The 27,800-nt window shown below is 40.9% G+C and overlaps 3 long non-coding RNA genes across 6 annotated transcripts; all 3 read left to right on the forward strand.

The window, feature by feature from the left end:
• Nucleotides 1-10,278: 10,278 nt before the first annotated feature.
• LOC131534435 (uncharacterized) lies at nt 10,279-10,745 on the forward strand. Its single transcript, XR_009269360.1, has 3 exons — nt 10,279-10,321; nt 10,445-10,619; nt 10,705-10,745. It is a non-coding gene; the product is annotated as an uncharacterized LOC131534435 (long non-coding RNA).
• Nucleotides 10,746-17,650: 6,905 nt separating this feature from the next.
• On the forward strand, nt 17,651-23,778 carry LOC131534434 (uncharacterized). The gene is made up of 3 exons (XR_009269359.1): nt 17,651-17,705; nt 23,568-23,633; nt 23,704-23,778. It is a non-coding gene; the product is annotated as an uncharacterized LOC131534434 (long non-coding RNA).
• A 1,555-nt stretch (nt 23,779-25,333) lies between these two features.
• Nucleotides 25,334-26,901, forward strand: LOC131534430 (uncharacterized). 4 transcript variants are annotated; one of them, XR_009269352.1, is made up of 4 exons: nt 25,334-25,610; nt 25,970-26,322; nt 26,421-26,708; nt 26,791-26,885. It is a non-coding gene; the product is annotated as an uncharacterized LOC131534430 (long non-coding RNA). The 4 variants fall into 4 exon arrangements; XR_009269350.1 differs by lacking the exon at nt 25,334-25,610 and having other exon boundaries at nt 25,628-26,322; nt 26,421-26,552; nt 26,655-26,708; nt 26,791-26,894; XR_009269351.1 differs by lacking the exon at nt 25,334-25,610 and having other exon boundaries at nt 25,629-26,322; nt 26,421-26,552; nt 26,750-26,901.
• Nucleotides 26,902-27,800: the final 899 nt, after the last annotated feature.

The raw sequence follows: 27,800 nt of genomic DNA on the forward strand, positions 1-27,800 counted from the left end.
TATAATCACTGATAACTAAAGTCTGTTCATCAAGCTCTCCCTCAAAAACTTCCCAGTCTGTACACGCCAAGCAGACTTGTAGGCGTGCAATAGCCTCCTCCGACCATTGTGGGGTGCTGTGTATCATAGGTTTGTGTTGTTTCAACCATTGCTTGTAAACAGGAAGTAAATGAATAACATTATGATCCGCAAGTCCCAGTGGTGGTAGAGCTTTGGCTTTATAGGCTTCTTGGATATTACTGTAGCACAAATCAGTTGTTTTTTTTAATCTTGTTGGTACATCTACATACTGTTTAAAGGCTGGCAGTACATAGGCCAGCTGACAGCTGTTGAAATCACCAAGAAGTAATACTGGAGCGTCCGGATACTTGCTGAGCATAGCCTGTGTGTTATGTGCTAACTGCTCAGCCGCTGCCTTAATATTGGCGCTTGGTGGAACATACACACAACTAAGCACAACTGTCGAGAACTCCCTCGGGAGATAAAAGGCACGGGCGGACAGGGTGAGCAGCTCCAAGTCAGGATTACAAATCCTCTCATGTATTTTGATGTTAGTACACCACTGCGAGTTGATGTACAGTACATACACCCCCCACCCCCCTGCACTTTCCCCGAGTTACTGGTTCTGTCTGCTCGAAGGATCTCAAAGCCGTCCAGGGCAACCTCCGTATCCGGGACAGACTCATCCAGCCAGGACTCAGTCACAGCCAAAACACATGCCTCCCTAAACGATGCATCCGTGAGACATTTAGCATGTAACAAGTCCGTTTTGTTTTTCAATGATCGAACATTTGAGAGAATAATTGAAGGTAGTGGAGGTTTAAAAGGGCGCCTTCTTAGTCTACAGCGCACCCCTCCACGCCTACCTCTCTTCCTCTTTAAGCCAGGTGTTAATGTTATGTCGGGCGGAATGAGGATAGATGGGTTCAGTTGACAATAAATAGAACCACAAAGGAACAAAAGTCTATCCCGGGAGTAGGTGAGTCCATGCCCCTCGCCGACATCATTTAATTGGATACTCAAGACAGTGCAGTCACTAATAATCCATGTGATTATAAAAATGTAGTATACTCTCCGCATTAACATAAAAAACAAAACTTCAAAAACACGCAAACAAACAAACGCACCGACCATGCCGTCGCAGCCAACGCATGCGCCGTTAATTACAAATGTCTGGGACTGTTGTTAATGACTATTGTTTTGGACCTCATTGTGTGGACAAAAACATCTGGAAAGCTATTGAAGTCAAGCTATTGAAAGAAACTTCCCAGTGTGCCAGTCCAGTGTGGCTAACCCACCTGTCTGACATGTTCAATCTTTGTCCACTTTCATTAATATCATGGGTGTGACACACCATTTAAACTGTCTGACACACAGGATTTCAGTCTCTTTGGATTTCTCTTCAGCAAAAACCACAAATACTTTGTCTGACTAAAACCTAAATTATACAATTATACAACTAAACAATCACCCATCACGCACGATCACAAGCATAGTGATAATTTAAAGTGCTTTAATGAACATAATAAAGAGAAACAAATGCATGAAAAAAATAAAGCAAAATTTTTGTGTTTACAGTGAGAAAATGAGGGGAGAGTTTACTAAGAGGGAACTTGTATGTGTTTATATATATATATATATATATATTAAAGTTGATACTATAAGTTGATACCCCATTAGAGCTGAGGCTGAAGGAGGTAACAGATGGAAGGCTTTTCTTACCGTACGAAAATAATTAAATTTGTGGATTCATCATTAGTTGAAGGACATGTTGAAACAGGTCAGTAAAACTGCAAACTGTTGTCTTTTTTAAAGTGTAATAATAAAGTTGGTAATTCTTTAATATATATATATATATGTATGTATCTATGTATGTTACTGCTGAGAGCTGTTGCACACTAAGGTAACTATTTGTTACTAAAATTATGAGAATGAGAATGAGCTTTATTGCCAGGTATGTTACACAAATGAGGAATTTGTTATAGTGACAGAAGCTCCACAGTACAACAGAATGACAGCGACAGGACAGGACAAAGATAATAAAAAGAATAATATACAAATATACAAAATAGACAATGTACAAAATAGCAAAAACACAATATATAATATAGACAATTATGTATGTACAAGTATGATATGTTCAAATTTGAACTGTAAATAAGTATGTGTGTTAAATAAATAATGTATAATAGTGTTGTGTGTTCCACGTTTATTGTCAACTGTTCATGAGATGGATTGCCTGAGGGAAGAAACTGTTCCTTTGCCTGGCCGTTCTGGTGCGCAGTGCTCTCTAGCGTCGACCAGACGGCAACAGTTCAAAGAGGGGGTGTGCTGGATGTGAGGGGCCCAGAGTGATTTTGCCAGCTCCTTTGCTCACTCTGGATGAGTACAGTTCTTGGAGAGCGGGGAGGGTTGTACCAATGATTCGCTCAGCAGTCCGGACTATCCGATGTAGTCTTCTGAGGTTAGATTTGGTAGCTGAGCTGAACCAGACAGTTATTGAAAAGCAGAGGACAGATTCAATAGGGCCTTTTGCACTGCTTTAGTTCCAGAACTAAAAGTGCAGTACTAAAGTACTGGGACGATTTTGCGTGAACTATTTCCCAGTAACATTTAAAGGGTTGCATTCGCACCGCGACAGCGGGTACTAAGAAGTTACTTAAGCCGGTCGAAAGCAACGTCATTTGTGACGATTGAAAGAACGGAAAGGAGAACTAAGAATCTCCAACAACAATTTGCAGTGTTACATTTCATTGAGGCTGATAAAAGCACAAAACGCCGTAGACGAAGTCTCCAGGTAAATACCGTTTATAAATGCTCTCGGCATGATACAATGTTTACACAGTATATGTTTACACAGTGTTTTAAATCATGGCGGGTGAGGGTGTTTTCGTACGCGTTTAGCCAATCAGTGTACACTTACGTCACGGTTAGTTCCTAGAACTGTTTTAGACCCTACTCTGAAGTAGGAGCTACTTTAGTTCCTCCAAACGGAGTTCCTAGAACCAAAACCGTTCCTAGTTCCCGTGGTGCGAACACGCCAAAAAGTGGGTAGTTCCACAATTAGTTTGGGTACTATGAAAAGGTTCCTGCGGTGCGAAAGGCCCTAATGATGGCGGAGTAGAACTGTTTCAGCAGCTCCTGTGGCAGGTTGAACTTCCTCAGCTGGTGAAGGAAGTACAGCCTCTGCTGGACCTTTTTCACAATGGACTCAATGTGATTGTCCCACTTCAGGTCCTGAGAAATTGTGGTGCCCAGGAATCTGAATGACTCCACTGCAGTCACAGTGCTGTTCATGATGGTGAGTGGGGAGAGTGCAGGGGGGTTTCTCCTGAAGTCCACGATCATCTCCAGAGTTTTGAATGTGTTAAGCTCCAGGTTGTTAAGACTGCAGCAGACAGCCAGCTCTTCAACCTCCTGTCTGTAAGCAGACTCGTCACCATCCTGAATGAGGCCGATGAGTGTGGTGTCATCTGCAAACTTTAGGAGCTTGACAGAGGGGTCTTTAGATGTGCAGTCATTGGTGTAGAGGGAGAAGAGCAGTGGGAGAGGACGCAACCCTGGGGGGCACCATTGCTGATCGTACAAATGCTGGATGATCATTTTCCAAGCTTTACTAGCTGCTGCCTGTCTGTCAGGAAGCTGGTGATCAATTGACAGACAGAGGTGGGGACGGATAGCTGAGTTATTTTGGGCTGGAGGAGTGATGGGATGATGGTATTAAAAGCGGAGCTGAAGTCTACAAACAGGATCCTCACATAAGTCCCTGGTCTGTCTAGATGTTGCAGCATGTAGTGCAGTCCCATGTTGACTGCATCATCCACAGACCTGTTTGCTCTGTAGGCAAACTGAAGAGGGTCCAGTAAGGGTCCAGTGATGTCCTTCAGATAAGCCAAAACCAGTCTTTCAAATGATTTCATGGCCACAGACGTTAGAGCCACAGGTCTGTAGTCATTAAGTCCAGTAGTTTTGGGTTTCTTTGGAACGGGGATGATGGTGGTGCGTTTGAAGCATGAGGGGACTTTGCACAGCTCCAGTGATCTGTTGAAGATCTGTGTGAAGATGGGGGGGCCAGCTGGTCAGCACAGGTTTTCAGACAGGCTGGTGTCACACCGTCTGGGTCAGGTGCCTTCCTTCTCTTGTTCTTTCTGAAGACCTAACACACATCCGCGTGATTTAATCAAGATATAGGGATCCATACATTTCAAACAGGAAAAGGACCATTAAAGGAACTGACTGCCCTCAGGCCGCCAAAACCACGAGATCTGTAACATGACCGTCGGACGACTCCCGCGTGCTCTGTCTCCAACTTTTCTCTTGCAACAAAAGAAACACTAACTTACATAAATGATCTCCAAAGACAATCATTTATTTCCATTGCCATTGAAGCAAGTGTATCAACAAATAACATGTTTGATGTCTTACATATATGCTTGGTGTTTTATGTTATGCGTGGTGTGCTATATTTCGATCTTTACCTTATAACTTTCTTTTGAATAGATTGCCATGTGTAGTATCATGTTAAAGCGTATTTCAAATGCAGGAAGTTGGAATTAATGTTATGTCGATGTTCAGTTTCATATGAAGGGTGAATACTTTTAGAACCATTTATTAGAAATATCCCTCACATGATGGACGAAGCATTATTTTAATATATGCACAGAAAGAAGCCGTGCGGGGCGTGGCTTCGCCCTGTACAGACAATCTGATTGGAAGATGCCTTTAGTGAGTGGACAGAATCCAGCCCGTTAAAACTCCGTGACACAAAGCTCATTTGCTGCTGCTAAAAAAGAACTGGGCTGCTGCTGAAAACTGGGCCGCTGGAAGATCTTTGCGGCTGGAAAACCTTTGCTGCTGGAAAGCCTACAGCCTTAACATCAGGTTGACCATCCAAGACTTCAACACTATCAACTTCTGACAAAGAAACTTGCGAAGCCTGCAGCGTAAGGACTTCAAAGCCTTGCCATTTGCACGCGGCCAGGAAGCCACCAATCCAAAAGGGATTCCCCAAGTGACGTCACGCAACAACGACACCGCAGCCGCAAAATCAGCTCCGGGATTCCCTCAAGCACAAAGAGCCAGCTCAGCCTTCAAGTCAACTTAACGCAAGTAACTAAACAAACCATCTCTATTTGCTGAGCTGATGTGAATAAATCTTTAAGAGTAAAGTCAAAGCCTCTGTTTGTGACTCCGTCAGGTCTTAGAACCTTAAACTTTCTTCAAATCGCAACGCTCTTGCCCGAACGTGTGTATGTGTGTATGTTTTGTGTTAGTATTGTATCATAGAACAGTAAATAAACTCTCGTTTCATTTATAATGAATGGTTTGGTGCTGTGTTTTTCAAGTTTGAAACTATTTGCCAAAGATCTTGTTACCTGTTGCTCAAAATTTCCCAACGAATTCTGTATTATTATCATGGCCACGAAATAAACAGAATTGCTAAATATACTGGTTTAATGCTCACTGGCTCGAGTCGTTAAGAAAGTATAAATTATACGTTTTGATTAATACCAATTAATCAGATCCAGCGAATCTCTATGATTCGATTCCCTAAAGCTAAAATTCAAATTAAAAGCTTCAATAAAGAGCTAATTCAAATTCATTACAGTGTCTTGTAATTGGTGATGTATTTCAGACCTTTCCACACTGAAGCAGGATCACTGGAAGAGAATTGGTTCCTTAGCTTTCCAGAATAATTCCTCTTTGTCACTCTGATCTCTTTTTCCAGTGTGTATTTATATATATATATATATACACATACATATATATATATATATATATATATATATATATACACATACATACATACATACAAGAATCTGTCCCCATTCCTGCGAGCATCTTCTTTGGCCTGACGGAGCTGTCTGAGTTTTGCAGTGAACCATGGTTTGTCATTGTTGTAGGTTAAATGAGACCTGGTAGAAATGCACATATCCTCACAAAAACTAATATATGATGTTACAGTCTCTGTGAGCTCGTCCAGATCAGTGGCAGCAGCTTCAAAAACACTCCAATCAGTGAGGTGGAAACAGGCTTGTAAATCCCGCTCTGCTTCATTAGTCCATCTTTTTACAGTCCTTAATACAGGTTTAGCTGATTTCAGTTTCTGCCTGTAGGTTGGTATGAGATGAACTAAACCGTGATCAGAGAGCCCCAAAACTACCCATGGGACAGAGTGATATGCATCCTTTATTGCTGTCTATAACAGTGATCCAGTATATTACTGCATTGTAAAAAATTGTTGTAGTTTCTACAGCAAAATTTTACAGAATTTTACTGTTTAAACATTTTACACAATGTAGCTGAAATTCGCAATACCTTATGGGTCAAATAAGGTTTTACAGTTGTTAACAGTATATTTCCATGTCAACTGTAATTAATTTACAAGAAGCAGGTGTTGTCACTGTAGCTCCTGCTTTTTACACTACTTTACTGTAGTGTGGCATTATGGGATTGCACGCGCATCATTCAAATCTGAAATCCAGCGACTGGAGCAGTGCCAGAACGATTGAAGATTAGAGGCTTTATTCATAATTCCTGTTAAATTCACTTAATTTTACTTAAGAAATATATCCTTTTATATTTATTTAAGTTAATGTGTAAGGGATATCATGTTGCAAAGCTGGAAATTGCTATTATAGCATAGTTAGGCTGAATGCTGCATTTTTCTCATTTTAGCAGATTAATTTTCTTATTGAGAGCATTTAAAGTAGTGTTTACCCAACTTTTAACGTAATGCCCAACGCAAATGATTGTCATAGTAATGTTTTGCTATCTGTCGAAATAACTGACGAACAGCAAAATATGTGAAATTTCATTTGTTTATATGTTTTCAACTGTCCCATATTGACTTGACATCTTTAGAAACTACATGTAAATGAGAAATTGTGTCTATTGCCACTGTAGTTGTACTCGACATTAAAGCTTGTCCGGGACAATTTTGTAGTGAAAGACACCTTTAACGTTAGCCTGATTAAAACTTGATTGAAAAAAAAAAAAAAAACTATGGAAGCATCGAAATGCAAGACTGATTCTGATTTTATTACATTCAGCATAAAAACAAATAACCTTAACAGCACACATAAACTCACGGAAGAATCATGAGATAAATGTTCAAACTGTTGAGTTTATTTATAACATCTAATATTGTTAAGTAGCATAACAAGTGATCTGTTGCTGATTATCACGATTGCAAATGTTACATAGTTCAATAAACAATTAGTTAACATTAAGTTACTTACTTTTTATACACAATATTGAGTGTTGTTTTATTTCACCATCGAAAATAGTTCCAAACAAAGATCAAAGCAAAACTGTAAGCAGTGTTTTTACTGAATGATTCAGCATTCTGAGCGGATAGGTACAATGAATTACTCAATTGATTCACTCATTAAGTTATTTGCTGCCACCTAATGGTGGTTTAGTTTCATGTTTAAAAAGTATCATTGCATTTTTACAACATTTCTTATTTGTAATTTCAAAAATGAATGTAAAACATTAATGTTATAACACAGTTGTAATTTTGCATTAGAAATTATTTAATTTGATTGTGGTACAGTTCTACAATGTATTATTATAATTGAATTTATTAATCAAATGTAAGAGTTTGTTTATTTTCAAATATATGCCTTTTTGGGTGTTCATTTTGGTCTCATTTATGTAAATGCATTTATGTAAAAAATCACAAGATAATTTTCATTATTTCTTGTAGGTGCAAAGAATAGCAGTTGATGTGGATAAATGTCTGATGCTTCAAGACTGTCTGAAGCGGATTATATTAGCTTGTCAGGAAATAGGCTGGATTCAGATGCGGGTACAACAGAGGCTTTATTGAGCAGACAATAATAATAACAGGCGAGGAGCGCTCCTGCAGACAGCTTGCGTGGATGTGGGATTTCCTACCACACAGATGGGTGGATAGTAGCGGCTGGAGCAAGCCACAACAGCGACAGTGGAGAAGAAGCCGGCAAGGCAGCTCGCTAACCTGAGCGATCCACTAACGAGTCTGCAGAGACCCAGGTACGGCGGAAGCCAAAGGGAGCCCACGGGTATCTGAGCGCACAGAGAGGTGCAGGATAATACACTAGCAGCAACGAGCACTGGAGCCTGAACGGGACAAGACAGGACAGGTAAGCGATACAAACTTGAGACAGTCAGAGCAATGGGAAACCACAAAAGTCTGACAAAAGACAGAGTAACATAAAGGGGAAGCTAATGAGATGACTAGAACCTGGTGTGAAACAAGATGAGCTAACAAGCAGAGAAACAAGGAGGGCGGGGAAACACGTGCGCACGTGGCGAGCTGTCAAAACAAAGCCATGCACACAACACCTGAACACAGAGACAGCAAAAAACAGGTGATCAGACCCCAGACCCGACATTAGGTAATGTATTAATTCTTATTAATTCTGTTGTAAATCATTTGATAAACTTGTATTTTAGATTACATTTGATATTGAAATACTGTATTGTAGGTTACATTATTGCTTATATTTATTCATTTCAGGTGTACCCAGTGGCTTTTGACTAGGCCTATTCGAGGGTCACATGGTTGTGAATTCACACCTCAACTTTGTGGCTGGATTTGCAGTCTTATTACAACTTCAGTCTGGCGTCCCGGGAGCAGGCATCTTTTGCACACTTGAATTATTTCAAAGGTAACATGTTTCACTTGAGTAATTTCATTTGTGAAAAAGGTTACTTATTTAGTTTAAGTACTGGTAAATGCTGATTGTAATTTATAAGTGGCATTTTTACATTTATTTTATTGAGCTAGTTGTATTCAATACTGTCCTTTATTCTAAAACTTCTGCTTGTTTTTATGTGCAGAGGTTTTGTTGGAATCACAACACTCACTGGATACAAGACGGATACATAGAGGCAAAACAAGTGGAAAGGTCTCAGAGAAGAGGGACAACCCTCATGTTTGTGCTCATCTCAGAGAGTTGATGGACTTTCAGTATGTATTTATTAAATTGTTTTTTTTGCAGGAATATTCTAAATTTAATAGAACATAAGCTCAAACAACAGAATTTGTGGTATAATGTTGATTCCAGCATTTTATTTTAATCCTCTTTTAACCAAAATTATACAAATTCTGTTGATTGACCTTAATTTTTTATAGAAAGTTAATGTTCTACTGAGAATATTTGTAGTTATTTTGTTATGCTATGTTATTTTTATAAGATTTTAACTAGTGCTGTCAATCGATTAAAAAATTTAATCGCGTTAATCACAGTCATGGTACAGGGTGAGTGGTGTAGAGACGATGCTGAAGAACAGTAGTCCTTCCAAGCTGGTGAGTACAAACCTTGGAATTTGAGGTGAGAAGGTGCAATAATTTCCGTTTTCCATCGGATGATAGGTGAGCCCTTGATACTGCAGCAGCTATCAAGGTTTGGTCATCCATTATATCCGATGATACTAATGGAAGTTGCGATGGAGGAACAAAGCTGAACAACAAAAGAGTCTGATCTGAATTTTTGTGTTGTCTCCTTTTCAGCTGTTGGGGTTTTATAATAGGAACACTGGTTTGACCTGGTTGGAAAGGATACTCTTTGTGGGAAGCTGTCTTAAAGGAATAATTCCTGTCTGCTATATTTATTTGCAGGCCAGTGGAAAAAATGAAGTCCAGACCTAAGACTATAGAGTAAGCCAGTGCTTTGGAGGTGAGAATGACAACACGCACAGTGAACACTTGGTCATGAAGTATGATCTGTGTATTTGTCCATCCTAAAGGTATTTTGGCTGTACCATTGGCCAGATAAAGAGGACCAAGGGTCCAGGGATGGAGGTTGTCATGGGGATTAAGCTCCTTCCACAGGCTCTCGTGAAGGAGGGTATAGCTTGCTCCAGTATCGACGATGGCCTTTCCTTTCCAGGCTCCGATATTAATGGGAACAACCAACTGTTGAGGTATGGAAACAAATTTGTTAGTGGCAATGGAAGGGAATGTTTCAGACTGGGTAGATGACTTTGAAAGAACTGTGGCAGACATGGCATTGATAGAAGGCAGAACTCCTAACTTCTGAGGTTGGAAGGGTCGTTTACTTCCCATAGAAGGATGCTAATTGGAAGAAGGCTGACTGGATAGAAGAATGGAATAGTGCGGACAGTTTTCAGGTGGATGATGTCCTTTACATCTCCAACACTGGACTAGAGGTTTGTCAACAGGTCGGTTAGAGGGGTGTCTTTGTGGGGGTGTGGGTTGAGTTATGCGTTTTTCATAGTGTAACTGTTGTGCATGGTCTTTTTCCAACTGACGGCCGAGTTTTACTAGTTCATCCACAGTGCTTACACGGCTGCGGAGTTGGCTGGCGAGGTAAGGTTTGATGTTCTTGATGGTCATTTTTACTAGCTCGCTCTCAGTTAGAGCGGGCTTCCAACGTTTGCATAAAGCTCTATAAGTGGTCTCCGATTGATTCTCTTTCTCCCTGTGTTTTAGGCTTGACTCGCTCTGCCAGCTCGTCTTCATAGTCTTCCGAAAGGAAGGCCGAGAGGAAAACAGATTCAAACTCGCTCCAGGTACTAATGGAAGATCAAGCAACTTCCCACCAATCACGTGCCGTGCCATACAGGACCGTGCGGAAGGTGGCCAAAACATCAAGGTCATCCAAGGGGTACAAGGCCAAAAAGTCCTGGCAGAATGTGAAGGTTCCACGATGCCCTTTTCCAACATGTCTTTTAACTGTTCTTTCACAACAGCTTGTTTTTCAGGTGTCAAGCGACGTTTAATGGGTACAGGGTGAGTGGTGTAGAGACGATGCTGAAGAACAGTAGTCCTTCCAAGCTGGTAAGTACAAACCTTGGAATTTGAGATGGTAAGGTGCAATAATTTCTGTTTTCCATCGGATGATAGGTGACCCCTTGATACTGATATTGTTAAGTATAACAATGGGTCAGAGTCATCTGAGGGTCCAGGGTTCAAGTCCCTGTTCGGACGCCACTTCTGTAACGGTGGTGGGCCCAGAAACAGTTTAAATGACTAAACTTTAAATGACATTACATAACTAAATTGAAGAGTTCGGGTGCCAGACAGGAGTAGGCCTGTCAATATTTAAGTAAACCCAGATAAGCTCTAAAAGCCACCGGTTACTAGATTATAAATCAAAATAAGTTTACCACAGAAATAAATAAATGAACAGAATAAAGGCACAAGCAAACGAGAGTCCCATTATAATTTCATATATACAAAGTATAAATGTCCAACAAAAATCAGTACAGCACTGGAATCTCTTAACACCTTGCCAAAGAGAGAAAGGGAGATGGGGAAAAAACAAAAAAACATCTGTTGGGAATATCGGGAGATGCCGGTCCACTCTATTTCCGCATTCAATTTAACAGATTCAAGAGTCCAGTTCTCATTGGATATAACCACCAAAGGAAAAAGAAAAAACAAATAAATACAAATTCAAACAAGGTTAATAAAGGAAACTGTTCCGCTTATAATAGAAACTTATATATACTGTGTGTATATATATATATATATATATATATATATATATACACACACACACATATATATAAAAAAGAAATCAATATACTCACACACCAAAGAACAATGAAGGTGTGTGATGAAAGTCGTGTGAGCGAGGGGTGTGTATGTGTGCAGACGAAGCCAGCCAGCTGTACGGATGAGCCGCTACTCCCCAGATCTCGGCTTGGAACGCTGCTTTGAAAGACGAATTTGAGGATGTGACAAGGTTCGTGGCAACACACACTTCAGCCCCTGAATCCGAACACACTCAGCGCTGGTATCCTTAGCTTGTAGAAATCGTTCCTCAAAGCACTCAATCGATCACCCAGCACCATGCAAAGCATGCACTCGCGGATCAGATCACCCTGCCTCTTTTACCACAGATAATCGCGATCACCGCCGTCCTTCCTTCCCAAAACCACTCTTATTCCCCCCCCCCTCCTTTTTCCTCTTTTACCACTCCTTAAATATAATTACCTAACTTCCTTTCAAATTATGCTGCTGTTCCCATTCACTGGCGGAGTCCATCAACAGGACACGTCATGTGTTTTGACTTTCTAGCTCCGCCACAAACTGCTCGAGACAGGCTCAGATCATGTAGCTGACCTACAAACACTTAATGATTTAGTGCTGATTTAGACCCGATCCGCAAAATCCACCCAAATATTGTGTAGTGTGAGCTTGCCTTTAGTCACCAGGATGATAGCCTACAGGATATAATTTAATAATGTGTGTTCTGTCATGAAAATGTGATCGCTCAAGTAAAACGTCATCAAACACCTATCAATGCCCTGTTATCTTAGATCTGTGGAAACTGTAAAATCAAATTTTGGATCAATGGGTAAGAATAGCGTGTATTTAGAGAACTATGAATAATATATTTTTTTAAACTATGTATTCAGGAAGCGTATTTACACATACAGTGCCCATCTGTGACTGAGAGGTAGGCTACTTAATGATATTTTATTAACAAGGTTTGGGAGGAGCATGTTCAGATAATAAATCAATTTAGCACAGATACAGCTCATCTAGATTAGATCAGTTTAAAGGTGCATTCGTGCCGTATCGTAATTACCATAATTGCGAGATATCAACTTGTAAAAATTGTTCACATGCTTGTGCGATATGTACGGGTGCTTCTAAAACGGAAGGCTGCGTCCTTCCTAGTTCAGTCTTTCGGAGGTTTGTAGGCTATAGAGTCCTCCTCGGCATTAAACAAATAAGCCATTTTATGTTAATGTATATGACATTATAGGATTGATTATAAGATGTAAATAATTGTTTAAACTATTGATAAACTGAGGCAGTTCTCTTTATTTCCTGTATTGTTGGGTTCTCCAGAGCACCAGCTGGTGTAGTCAAAGGGACTACCATCACTCCAAATCCACTGTCCTTCCTAAAGACATTTAACCATTTAACCATTTCTCATTAAGCCAATCTTAAAAAAAAAATAAAAAAAAGAGGCAGAACAACTTACTTGTTCACCATCCTGAGCACCAACCCAAAAACGTACAAGGCACCAGGCTCAGCAGGAGATCATTTTCCAGTTTATTATGCGCAGATGCGAGATTTGAATCATAGCTTTGACAGGGTTTCTAAAAAGACAGATTTTACACTGTCAATCCACAATAATTTTTTTTTCCTAAAAAAAAAAAAAGTCTGATCGATTATTTGCTTAATACTTTGTTATATATATATTTTTTTCCAGGAAATTAATAAAAATGTAAAAATGAATAATGTATTACTCATTACATTAATCAATACATTAACTTTAATAATAATGAAAATAATTTTCTGCAAATAATAAATATGACAATGTATTGAGCAATTAATTAATTAATTATTAATTAATTAAGTCCCCCCACACCAGTTGGGACAGAAGATAGGACATTGCTTAGGCAGAGATGAGAGCCACTACTGTTCCGTACAGTGGGTATGCATAACACTGGGAAAGCGTACCCAAGTAGGGGAAAGCTACGGAAGGTACATCCTGCATAAGGAGGTAACATGTGGAGATTACACATATGGACTGGCCAAGGGCAGTACTACATATGGAAGTCTCTGAGGTAGACTCAGCCTGCCTGGGGTGAGATCAATACACAGCAGAGATGGTAGAAAGTCTCTGCCAGGGAAAGACACGGGCTCACTGTGAGGGCAGCCGCACCGTGGAAGAATACACATGTGGGATCACCCGAAGGGGAATCACTACACACGGGTACCTAGCCCAGCACAAGGGCTGACCTTGTGCTGGACCTGGCGTCTGGCGCTCTGCCACGCCTGACTGCCGAGGGTGCTTGAGGAACTTCAACAGGGTTCGCCAAGGGGAACTAAACGGAGAAGCATTAAAAGGGCACGTATCCGGTCCGTAGAGGGGAATGGCGCAACAAGCGTGATCGACACAGAGTGGGTCCAGTGTTACTGGCCACCTGAGGCAAGTACACGGGAAGACACAGGCTCTACACAGAGATTATAGAATCTTGCAAACGTGTTAGGTGACGCCCAGCCGGCAGCACTACAGATGTCTGCTATCGAGGCGCCCCGCGCCAATGCCCAAGATGAAGCAACGCCTCTCGTAGAGTGTGCTCTTACTCCAACGGGGCACGGCAAGCGTTGGGCCTGGTAAGCTAGGACTATAGCCTCCACTATCCAGTGAGCAAGTCTTTGGAGACAGCCTTTCCCTTCTGCTGTCCTCTAAAGCAGACAAAGAGCTGGTCTGAGGTCCTGAAGCTCTGGGTGCAGTCCATGTAAATGCGCAAGGCGCGGACGGGACAGAGCAGAGCAGAGCTGGCCCCTCTGAGGAACCTGATGACCAAGTCGTGCTCCCCCACGGACTTGCCATCTACTACGTGTCCGGGGAGGCAAACAGGTCTACCTGGGCGTCCCCGAAGTGTCCCCAAATCAGCTGGACTGTCTCAGGGTGGAGTCGCCATTCTCCCGGAAGGGTGGGCTGACGTGAGAGCTCGTCGGCTGCATGATTAAGCTTGCATGGGATATGAACGGTGTGAAGAGACCTCAGATGCTTCTGACTCCAAAGGAAGAGATGGCGGGCGAGTTGCGACATGCGACGGGAGCGTAGACCGCCTTGATGGTTGATGTACGCAACGGTTGCAGTGCTGTCCGTACGGACCAGCACGTGCTTGTCGTGTAGCAGCGATTTGAAGTTGCGCAGATCAAGCCATACTGCTAGCAACTCGAGGCAGTTGATATGCCACTGCAGTTGGGGCCCTGTCCAGAGCCCCGCAGCTGCACGCCTGTTGCACATGGCTCCCCAGCCCATGGCAGAGGCATCTGTTGATAAAACAACATGCCTGGACACTTGCACTAGGGGAACTCCCACCCGAAGAAAAGCAAGATCCAACCACGGGCTGAAGGTCTGATGGCAGGACGTCGCCATGCCCGTCTCAGGACACAGTCGTGAAGCCAACGCTGAAGCGGTCTCATATGATGCAATCCAAGCGGCGTGACAGCGCCTGCAGATGCCATATGCCCCAGGAGCCTCTGTAATTGTTTCAGTGGAACCGCCCTCTTGCGATGGAAAGACTCCAAGCAGTTCAGCATCGACTGAGCACATTCTATTGAGAGACGCGAAGAGGCCGAAAAAGCGGGACCGAACAAGCGGGACTAGGGGAACCACCGACGTACCTGCAGTGGGGCAGCGAAGTGGAAAACAGGGACCCGACCCGGAAGGCAGTGCGTCCCAGAGTGGGGTCTGAGTGCTTGGTGCGACACTTACATGTTACCACGGCTGGGCAAGGGGCTCATGAGGAGGCATCGCGTCCTCGAACCGGACCCTGCTGCCCAGTGGCGAAAGGAGAGGGGGACGGGAGTGTGGAGACTGTGTCTCGTGCACTGCCATCCTCGCCCTCTTGGGACCCGGAGAGAAAGGAAACTGCTCTTTTTTTGAGGAGCCAGTGGCGGAACAGAACAAAAAGGAAACAAAAGATTCTCCACCCAGCCCTCCTCCGGGGGAAGGAGTGGTGCGGTCACCATGTCCTGAAGAGCAGGATCCAAGGATGGAGACGGGCTGCGCCGCTTTCCTGCGGCCAGCTCCACGCTGCGGCCATTGTGAAGGCTGCTGCTGAGGCCGAGCTGGAGCAGAGGTGGAGGCAGCAGGAGGGCGCCCTCGGCGACGAGCAGACGGAGGGACTGCAGCCGGCGGTGGGGTGGAGACAGCAACGGACCGCCGGCGCAGGATGTGACGAAATGCCTCCGTCTGCTTCTGTGTGGCGGAGAACTGTTAGAACTGTTTTTTTTTTACAATGGTAAATAAATGTCTTGTTTACCATCTGCGTTCACAAAGGAATACATAATGAAAAGAAGCAGAAGACTTCTCAGCACTGCCATGATGAACCTGACAATTAATAAGCACTGCTCACTGTGGATTGCCAATGTTATCATAAAAAAGCACAAAGATATTTTAAGCAGAATGTTTTTTTCAGCGCCTCAATGTGCCAAAAACTCAGCTTGCTTTTCAGATCGTTGCCTTCAGAATTTCAATGAAGATTTTGTGAAGTTGTAGAAAGAGCCCTGCTTTTACTCTCCTTAACATCAAGTGTGTTTAGCATCAAGTGTGTTTAAGTCACGAGGATGATACAGGATGTGATTCTCTATTAAATATGTATTCTGGAGGCGCCCATTTACATACAGTAGCTGTCTGTGACTAAGAGGTACTTAATGCTGAAAATTGCACGTCTTCTTTCTGCATATAATAGAGTTTACTTGGCATTTAAAATGATGATTATGTTAAAACACATGTACCCAGATCTATGTGTATAAGGTGTGGTTTTAAATATTCTCGTTCCCTTTACTTTAATGTGATTATCATCAAGAGATTGTTAAATGGAGGATTTTAAAATACTTGGGTGTTTATATTTACATTCCAGCATTGAAATATACAGTATTACAGTATTAAAATGTAAAAACTGTAACTTGAATGCAATGTAAGTCGCTTTGGATAAAAGCGTCTGCTAAATGCATAAATGTAAAATGTAAATGTATTTTACCTACAAAGCTTTTTTTCATGCTAATGGTCATCCATTTTACTCACTGATAATGGAGATATTATTATTTGTTAATGTCAACATATAAAAACAGCAATTCAAAATACCTGTATTTTGTCCTTTTACAGTGATTTGCTCAATCCAAAAGCTTTTGACAATTTCTTTCAGCATCATCTAAAGATTTGGTGAAGTATCAATGAATGCTTTAGGAGGAGTTGTGCAAAATATGCCATTTGGTTCAAATGCTATGAGCAATTAAAATGTTATGTCAGGATTTCAATTTTATAAACTATTTGATTAAAAACTTCAGTTTTTAAAGATGGTAGTAAAGGATGTATGGGAATGACATTGGAAGGATGGTTAGAGCCAAGGTTATTATAGTTTTGAATTTTTAAATTCGTTTTATTTTAATATCGTTTTCAAATTTGCTATAAAATTCAGTTTATTTTTTATTAGTTTAATTAATATTTTTGTTAGTTTTAGTTTAGTTTTTATTTTGTGAACACATTTTTATTTAGTTTTTATATAGTTTAGTTTCAGTTTTAGTTTCAGTTTTCATTAAAGTTTAGCAGAATCAACAGATCAATTCCAGAGCGAAGGCCAAAGAAAGACGTAGGCATAATTTAAAGTCTAGCGACAGAAAATTAACTCATGCTGAAATTGATTAGAAGGTAAAATTATACAAATATACATCAAAGGAAGCAGTCAAGCCTTTTTACTAAATAAATCTACACAAGTTGCGCTTAATGTCATATCTAATGGTGTTGAGATATTTAAAATAGCCTAATTTGGTTATAGGCCTATGTCATTTTTCTTATTTAACCATAATCATGATATTGTAACCGTCGTGTCTTGCTCACTTTTCCGTGAACAGCCACGCAGAAATCATAACTGGGACTAATGAAATTCAATAATAACGGCAATCGAATTTAACAGTAAAGGCTCATATTTGAATAGCCTATGTTCTTTTCTTTATTTATGAAGAATTACAAGCGTGTGTATATGTGATTTAGCCTATGCTTATTTGTTTGAAAGTTTGGCAGAGTGATCAGAATGTAGCAGGGTAAGTGTGTTATCTGCTTTTGGCCCTGTTTAGATCTGATTGGTGGACCAATGAGATGTAGGCAGCCTTACTATTTAAGGACTCTTATTTTGAGGGGTAGTGTGGTGTCCGGTTGATTCTGAGCTCCTTTTCCTGGCGTTCCCCTTCCGCTCCTCACTGCGTTCAGGTAGGGTAAGACCCAATAGGCCTTTATCACCATAGACATCATATTAGATAGACGCCCTATGGACCGCTACTGCCTATTGGCGCTGACGAGCGGTGGGGCCGCCATCTTAAACCGGTCACCCGCTCCATTCACTGTAATGTGTTTGGCTGGTGCAATGAGCTGTCAGCGCATTTAATTAATCATACCTCAATTAAAACCGAACTGATTTTTTACGCGGGTTTTTTTCTGCAAAGGTCATATATGTAGCTATGATACAGGACACATGGTTCGGCATATTTTAATATTCATAGCAGGAATTAATATTCATTTAATATACTTAACAGTAATATAACATTCTGATATGAGATATAAAGTGACCAGACGTCCAAAATCAAAATATGTGATGTAGGATATAAGGTATTTTATAAATCACACACTATAAATATGATAAAGAAGCAAAACAGATAGTTACAGTAAAGTAAGGTATTTTAATAAGTTTAAGAAACAATTTATTATGATTTGTCTCACACACACTATCTCTCTCTCTCTCTCACACACACACACACTCGCTCACACACACACACACTCACACTCGCTCTCACACACACACACACACACACACACACACACTCGCTCTCACACACACACACACACACACACACACACACACTCGCTCACACACACACACACACACACACACACACACACTCACACACACTCACACTCGCTCTCACACACACACACACACACACACACACACACACTCGCTCTCACACACTCGCTCATGTGTGTATTACATTGCTTCCTGAAATCACGTGCACAAACACAAATGAAATTACCAATATATATTTATACTAATGTACATGGCCGTTGAATGCTTGTATCTGATAACCGAGACGTTCTTGTAATTATTACTTTACCCCACCTCTCCATGCCGGTGCAGTAAACATAGCCTAGCTAACGTTAGCTGACTACGATTCCAGTAGTAATGTCAAAGATCCTTGCTCCTTCTCATTTATCTGGTAGTATTCTATTCACAAAATACAACCAATAGTGCGGTAAATGTTGAAACTTGTGAAAAGTAATCCCCTTGACCCTATTTGCGATGGTTCGCCGATTAGAACAAGAAAATGCTCCACAGTGCTCTGGCATCTTAACTGCTGCTACGCAACGAAACTAGGAGTACGACCGGTTCAAGATGGCGGCCGTATTTCTCGGCGCCCAGCGGCCAATAGGGTATCTAGTCTCTATATGATATCTATGTTTATCACAGTCCGCGTGTCGTCACTTCCGCCGCTGAATAGTAGCGTAAACTGATTTCCGCTCTGCAGTAGCAATGGACGCGCAAAGGTTTACCACATTTCTTTGAGATCTTCCTCACATCAACGACGTGTGTAAGATTGTTGAAAATCATTCTCAAACGAAGACATCCAGACTTGAGAAGGGATATAAATTCTTCTACGAGAACTTCATATTCAACTATGAAGGTGAGTTTAAATTTAAAGTTATTTTAATCGCTACTCGAGATAACTGGCTAATGTTAGCTGATTGACTAAAGTTAAACCATGAAATGAAATTGTTGAAAAATGTATAAAATTTACAAAAAGACAAACAGGTTAAGATATGTTTCTATTTTGATACTGTGTTGTGTTATAATGCTATTTTTGTAACTTACAATAGTTTCTGAGGTGGTAGATAGCGAGGTGATTGTCAGGGCACGGTGTTACCGGTCCATGAAGAAAAACGATGAGCCACACTCTCTGCAGGTTATCTGTTCGGGATAAATTGTAGCCAGCTCCAGTTCGAGGAGACGAATCAATTTGTGTTCATTGTTGCTACGGTTGTAGCTTGTTAGACTGCGATTGCAGTTTTTTTTTTTAAGTGTATAATTAAAAAAGCTTGTTAGACTGCCGTTGCAGTCAGTTTAAGCTGAGTTACGTTTTTGTAAACGTAAATTGTAGATGGTAACGTACAGAATGTGGTTTTATTTATTTAGATTTCATTTAAAGCCGAAGAAAATCCTCCTGTGATCATCAGCTTCTACTGTTCCTGTGTGGCTGGGAAAGTCCTGTGCAACCATTTGGTTGGCCTGTTGTTTCAGAGTGCACATTACAGCATGATGAAACTTAAAGCGGTACCACCTTCTATATCCAGCACAAGCTCTCTGCAGACTTGGCACAGGCCCCGGACTCGGGTATAGTAAATAGTTATTCATTGTAGTATTTTTATTTACATTTTATAAACATCGTACAATTAGAATTATTATTTTTATTTTTTTTAAAGGGAATCCATCCTGAACCAGTTGACAGCTTAGTTGTGAGGAAGCCGAAAACTTCTGGCAGAAGTGGTGTAAAGTCCACTCTTTATAGGGCCTACACAGGTGATTACACTTAGCCTATATTATTTCATGTCTACTCAAAAGATATACCATATATAGACACACACTCTGCATGATCAAAGTTTCCCATCCCTGACAGACACACACACTCACACTCTCTCTCTCACACACACACACACACACACACACACACACACACACACACACACACACTCTCTCATATACACACACTTTTTCTTACACACACACACATTCTTCATGACCAAAGTTGCCCATCCCAGACAATGTGTACGTATGTGTGTATATCTGTTACATCTACCAATGTCTTTGTACAGTGTGTATATACAGACACTGGAAGATGTAAACACATTACAGTGGTAGATACTACAAAAAGACCTTGTGGTATGTGTGTTTATATGGCTATAAATGCAATTAGTGTCAATGTCACAATGTCTTTATTGTTTTAATTATTTTAATTTTTTTTAGGTCCTATTCCAAACAATTTGGTTCTCTCTTCCGTGGAACCTTTAAGGAGTGTCAGACCCCAGCCACTGATCTACAAGGTTCTGCATGGCTTGTCAGAAATTAATCTGGTGGAGTCAAAGTTTGGTCTTGTGCCCAAAGGTTCTGTGCTGTCCTATCAGTGCCCTTCGGTGTCATCAAGGGATATTGTCAAGCATCCAGAAGCCCCGACCTTCCCTACACTTCCTTTGGATGGGTACAAATTAGATGGGAGATTTAAATTTGTCCCTAATTACCATGAGGTGTGGTTCCTAGAAAGCTTGGCAGTAACACAAGAGCTCAGCACAATAATTGAGAAAGACACGCGGGATCAGTCACAGTCTCCTCTATGGAACCAAATGCGTCTACCACGAATGACGTCAAGTAGATTCCGTGAGGTGTGTCATGTGAGGGGAGAAACATCCAGCCAGGCACTAGCTGTCCGAATAATTAAAGGGGTTCAGCAGACTTCTGTGATGAAGCGTTGATTGTAACCAGAGCCGGAAGTCCTACTTCAGTACTCTGACATGATGAATGTCAATGTTTCACAGTGTGGGTTTGTTGTTTATCCTGATGCGCCACACCTCGGCACAAGCCCTGATGGCAGAGTTTATGACCCATCTGAAAACCCTCCCTTTGGACTTGCGGAGGTGAAATGCCCTGATGTTGATGACATTTCTCAGGTAACACACACCAAATTTCTTAACGGTCAAGCAAAGCTAAAGGAAAGCCACAAATATTACTGGCAGGTTCAGGGACAGCTGGCAGTAACGGGTCTGAGCTGGTGTGATTTTATAACAAACACCAAAACCGATGTCACCATTGAGCGCATCTGGAGGGATGACAGATTTATTGACTTGATGAAGGACAAACTTGACTTGTTTTTCTTCAACACATACATGGATGCGTATCTTGCCTCTAAGAGCTGCTAAGCTAGTTATGATGTTGATTTGTAAATTATGTAATTATTTTTTTTCTCGTTATTTCTGATTCTGCAAATTTTTTGGTCTTTTACATTTCTTTTAATGAATAAGCAATGTTAATAAATGTTTTATCTTTTAAGGGTTAGTGAGGGTGAGTTGAGCGTATGTATCCTTTTGTAACTGTAAAAATGTTGTAATGTGTATTTTAAAAAGATATAGTAACATTGTACAAATGAAGGAGACAGGTTAACATTTAACTGTCAAATCTGTTTTTAAGCAATGCAACAAATATTTTCACTTTTTACATGTATTCTGTATAGTTAGCATCTTGTTTTAAAATAATTACAAATAAATTTTGCAACATCAAATACAAGTTTTTCATGTTTGTGTATTATTTATGTACAATTTAAACTATAAACTGGAAACAACTTTATAAACTATATACAAATGTGTCACTATAAATTATAAACTATAATCAAAAGCTCATTCTTGGAAGCAAATATTACATCATGAAACTTTGTTTAATTGTGGGTGAGTTATGCATGTACAAAACAGTTACAAAACAACGTCATCTTTGGCATCAAGGGGGCCTTGATAATTAGCCAGTAAACAACAGTTTGCCCAGATCTGGTTCACTGTGATTGTGAGTGTAAGAGGAATGGTTGAGTCCCAGATGTGATTTTCCTTAATTCGTCGAATGACTCTCTCTACCACAATCCGTAGACGGGCTATTGCTTGTGTGCGTTTTGTCTCCTCTTTTGAGAGCTGGGCTGCTCGTTTGAAAGGAGGAATGACAAGTCTGGCTCCCACATTCTCTAGCAGTCTCTCTATGGTAAAGCCTTTATCTGCCATACAACAGTCTCCAGGCTCCAGCAGGTCCAAAAGTCCTGACTGCTTTGTTATCTCTCTGTCAGAGATGGATCCAGTGAAAAGCTGAGAAACAAAGGTTATGACCCCACATGGAGCAACTCCAATCAAGCCTTTAAAGGTGGGGTAGTTTTTGTAATGGGAAAACATCTCTGACTGCAGTGTCAGTGCTGTGGGGTTTTCACACCTGATCTCAGTACAGTCTAAAATTACACGGACATCTGGGCAGTACTTCAGAAATTTTGCTGCCATGGTTGCCCTGACTTGCTCTCTTGTCATCCATATAGGCAAGGTTCCCAAAACCAGGTACAGAAAATTTGCCCATGTTATGATGACTCTGCTAACAGTTGTTGTACTCACATTAAAGATATCTGCCAAGACCTGCAGAAATGCGGCAGAAACGCGACAGCAATAGAGAAAAAACTCATCAATGAGCTGGAGCTTCCTGTTAGGGCTTGATCCTGGTACTGTCTCAAGTCCCTGTCTCTGCGCCTTTGACCAGTAAACAAGGTTTGATGCCGATGGTTCAATGGATTCCCAGAAGATCCTGAAAACCCTCTCTGAAGCAAAGCGTGTGTAAAATCGGAAATCGTCATCTGAGAGACAAAATCGATCTATGTGTATGTGAGTGACAGAAAGAGCTTGGATCTTAGCCTCCAACTCTCTTATTCTATCTGCTGCAGCATCCAAAACACCAGGAGAAGGGGCCGTTGAGTAGTCGTGTTCCACCAGTGAAAAGAGTCCGTAACAGACTGCAGGCTGTTCATCGCCGATCTCAGATCCACTGTAATTTTGGCGAGTTATCCTATCCAATACATTTGGACGTTTTTGGTGAACATTACCCCAGTTCTTCCATTCGAATCTCGATGGTATAACTCCTCGCTTCAGGTGTTTACGACCGGTTGTAGATGTGTAGTCAGACTCCGTGAAATGCTGGCTGCACACGTACGTACTCCCTCTCGAAACTGCAAAGCTTTTGCCTTCATCCCGCCGAATAGCGTGAATCCACATTTTCTTAGTTTCTTTCTCAGTTGAAAAAGAATGAAAACTAAGATATGGTTGTTTGGTTGAACTATTAGAGCACTTAGGGACGCTACAACAATTTCTCCCTATGCTCGCCGCCATTGACACAGACCAGAGCGGAAGTTGTTTTACGCTACTATTTGAAACTTCCGCTTTTCGAACGCGGAAGTGTGATAAAGGCCTATTGACTATTGCTGTGAATGGAGCGAAGCTAACCCTCGCTATTTATAGTCTGATTTTAGAGTGGGGCTGGTGGCATCGATATTGCGGCAAGTGTGTGGTGGAGTTCACTTACAGGTATGTTTTGTGCTCGTATTAAATTTTTCGGTCGCTTGTGGTGGTGGTATTTATTTTGTGTTGCTCTCAGTAATGGTGACAAGCGGATGTGTGAAAGCTATCGGGTACGTTGAGTCACGACACTTGTTGGAGTAACCATATAGCTTTGCGCTGGTCTTCGTTCAACCCTAACCGTAAGTACGTTCTGTTTCTCTTTCCTGTAAAGGGACTTAGTAGATTCAGTTTAACATTTGTTTTTATTAAAGGTAAAAGGGGGAATGAAACATCTCCGTCTCTAAGTTGATCTCTTGGTGAAGATACTACATGTGACGCCGCTGCTGTTTTGCTTGCGGGCATTTTTTTTTGTTTTGAGTACGGACATGTTGTAAGTCATTGCTTACGACTTCGCTGCTTGGCGGGTCATTTGGGCCGATCTCTGTGCCTTTGCTAGGTCATCTGTTTTATTTTGATTTAGTTTCTTGTAGTATAATTTTGGTTGCGCATTGCGCTGGGTTTTTTTTTTCTTGTTTTGTACTGTGGGCTTTTACAACAGAGTTAACTTGTATTGTTTCTCTTTTTTTGTTGTTTTGTGTTGTGATGGTTCTGCACCTTCATAATGGTTCCTTTATATTTCCGTGTCATGTATTGTACTACGTCATCGTAAAGAATCCACTTTTTTTTACTTTATTTGTTTTGTAATTCTGGTGTCCTTCAGGCACTGTGATTTGCTCTCATTGCATGTTGTGCCCTTAGGAGGCCAGCGTACTGGAGTCCCTACAACTAGTGTCTAAATTTAGTCTGATTATTTTTCATTCGTTGTAATTCTTTTTTTGTAACTTTTGGTTAATGTGTTTCACTTCTGTCTCCAGGAGCCAGTGAGGACTCTGTGTGGAGCAGGGGAAGCTAGCCACTTTCCTTCCATGGTGTGGCTCACAGGGTGCTGTGTGTGTGTGTTGGTACAATTTGCTTTACTGCGTGTGTGTTTGTGGTGTGACTTTAGATGGATTTGGACGACCTCCCGAGTTGCAGCCGGCCTGCCCCGTTTCCACTAAGCCTGGCCCTGGAGTTATTTTACTAATCTGGTGGTGTTTCTGGAGAGACAGAATTTTATTGATATTATTATAATAAAGTGTATTTTTGTATTGACCCTCACGTCTCACTAGATCTTATTTCCTTGCCTTCAATTGGGAAAACGTACCTGTGTCCTTACTGGGAGTATTTCCTTGGACCTCCGTGAAGTTGGCCCCCCACCCATCACAAAACGTCGCAAAAATAGTCTGTCGTTTGTGCTCTGTTTGTGCTGTAAAAATTTTCGTTTGTGCTGCTTTGGTTTTTAAATTATTAGACATTGAATTATAGGCGATGACGTCACCAGCCCCCCACATGCTGCAAAATCACCAAAAATAGTCTCAATCGTTAGTGCTTCGTTTGTGCCGTAACAATTTTCGTTTGTGCTGCTTCAGTTTTTAAAACATTAGACATTGAATTTTACGGTTGATGACGTCACCAGCCCCCCACAAGCTCCAAATTCTCCCAAAATACTCCTGTTTGTTTGTGCTCCGTTTGTGCTGGTTTGTTTTTTTTAGATATTAAAATAATATTTAAAGGTCATTCTCAGGTCACTCAGCCCCCCGCATGCTCCAAATTCACCCCGAATAGTCTCATTTGTTTGTGCTTCGTTCGTGCTGGTTTGTGCCGGTAAAAGTTTTGTTTGTGCTGCTTTGGTTTTTTAATTATTAGACATGACATTATAGGCGATGACGTCACCAGCCCCCCACACGCTCCAAAATCACCAAAAATAGTCTCAATCGTTAGTGCTTCGTTAGTGCTGGTTTGTGCATGTAGAAGTTTCGTTTGTGCTGCTTTTTATTTTGCTTTTTTGTTTTTTTCAACAATACAGTTGAAGTAACAAGGTCAAAAGGATCCTAGTTAATATTCCAACTTATAACAGACACAGGCAGGATAACAGGATGTGTGGAATGTAACACCAACTCCAAGGTAAATGTTTTTATTTGTTACTGTATGTCATTATGTGAATAAAAGTAGTATGTCATAAATACACGCACCATAATATGTTTGCTGCATCTCTGTGCTTATACATACACAAGCTATGTGTGTGTGTGTGTGTGTGTGTGTATTATATGCATGTATGGAAACTCATGACTCAATTAAGTAAAAATTATTTTACTTGTGAAACTGAATTAAAGTGTACTATCGAACATCCATTAGCACAAATAATGGACCTTTAAAAACTTAAACTTAAAAACACTTAATACTGACAAGCCATGGCACACTGTCATGCCTTCAAGGCAAAAGTGCCACACAGAATAATAGATTTAAGTGCAAACTCCATCAAGCCTGACTTCCAGAAGAGCAGAAACAACTTCTCCAAACAGGAGTAGGAAAACAAAGGTGTGTGGCATACAACAAAAATACTTAAATGTAAACAGTGCAATCAATCTTTTGTGTATAACACTGCATGTGGGCATATTTTGTTTTTTTCTGACACTCCTGTCACTCCACTTCTCAGGTCGTCATACATCTCCCAAACACATGGAGACCTCCTGCAGTAGGCCACATAATGTCCAAGAGCATCCTGGGTTAAGCCTCCTTTGAAAGCAATGACTGCCCTTAAAGTAAATCTCTCTCCTTGGAGCATCAGATTTGAGGGAAACTCACTCAAAGGAAATTCTATGGAGTTGCTTCCCAGGTCAGTGTCAATCCACAGAAGTTCTCCCAGACTGTAACTGTGAGAAACTTTCCCTGCACAGAGCATTTTTCCTGATGTAGAGTCTGTCTTGAATGCAGAGGGACACTGTGATGGACTTTGGATTGGCCTGAGGCAGGGGGACTCCGGAAGGTTAAGGCCTTCTTCCACTGCGGTCTGAAGATGAGCGATGCCAGAAGCCTGCAATACAGCAACAGAAGTACAAACAAATGGTATTTCCCTTGTGACTTGTGTGCTGTGACTGCAATACTGTGAGGAGCACTGTTTTGTGAAGTAAACACATGCATGTTTTGTCATTGATTTTTCAATGATAGTGGAGATGTGGCACTGTGCATCAATTTCGAGAGCACCAAACTTCAGCTGGACAGGTTTGAATATTCCACACAGAGGGCAGAACAGCTGAATGTAGGCATGTGCATTCAGACCCTTTGTGCTGATGGTTTTCACTAGCTGGAGGAGGTTGTTGGAGTCCTCACCACAAACAAAATTTGCAAAGGTGACACTATCACAGAAAGCACAGCATAAGCATTGACAAAAAGCATCAAATGCACATGTGTTCAGCACAGAGATTCTTGACTTCTATAATCAAACTAGTTTAAGTTCAGATGAGCTTTATTGTGATTCAACTATATAAATGTACCGAAATATTATCTAAACATCGATATCCCTTTTGAAAATTAACCATGGTTTTACTAAATAAATATCATGGTATTTGCAGAAAAGCTGCCATTACAGAAATGGTAACCTGCAAAAAAAAAGATGGTTACCACACTTTTACTATAGTAAAACCAACTTTAATTTTCGTAAGGGATATCATAGTTTATTATCATATTTATGTTTATATACTGTATAGCATACAGTAGTTTATATACATGCCTTGTACAACATTTAAAAGTGGCCTGTAAGGAGATATTTCATATTTCAACCAATATTTTACTCTGAATACTGGAAGATTTTAGTCTGACGATAGCCTGTTTGGAAAAGCCCAACTCAAAATATGTAGCTTTTTATATATGGCCGAGCAACATTTTAACTCATGAAGTTAAGAATAAAAGGCTACTGTCAGGAATTATATTAGTGGCTCTTCAAAAAGTCACTCCGAGAAGAGTCCTCGCTGTCCAGAGTGTGTCTTCACCCGTGTAGCGTGCCATCATCCAACACACAGAAAAAGAAAGTTGGCTAAATTCTATGATGAAGCTTGACATTTTGATGCCATTTTTCAGGGGCATCTACATGTTTATTTGGTTGATCTCAGATCATTAACATGCGCTCAGAGCGCTCAGTGTGAGGCGAGATCACATTACAGGAGAACCTGTCCCTCTCCTTACTTTCATACAGATTATATAGGCCTAATCAGAGAACATTTGTTTTCAATTTGAATTGGTTTATTTAAAAGTAGAGATGCTACAAAATTACATAATTATTTTTGACACAAATAATTGCACAGTGTTATAACATTT

This window comes from Onychostoma macrolepis, chromosome 25 (genome assembly GCF_012432095.1).
Source record: "Onychostoma macrolepis isolate SWU-2019 chromosome 25, ASM1243209v1, whole genome shotgun sequence".
Lineage (NCBI taxonomy): Eukaryota > Metazoa > Chordata > Actinopteri > Cypriniformes > Cyprinidae > Onychostoma > Onychostoma macrolepis.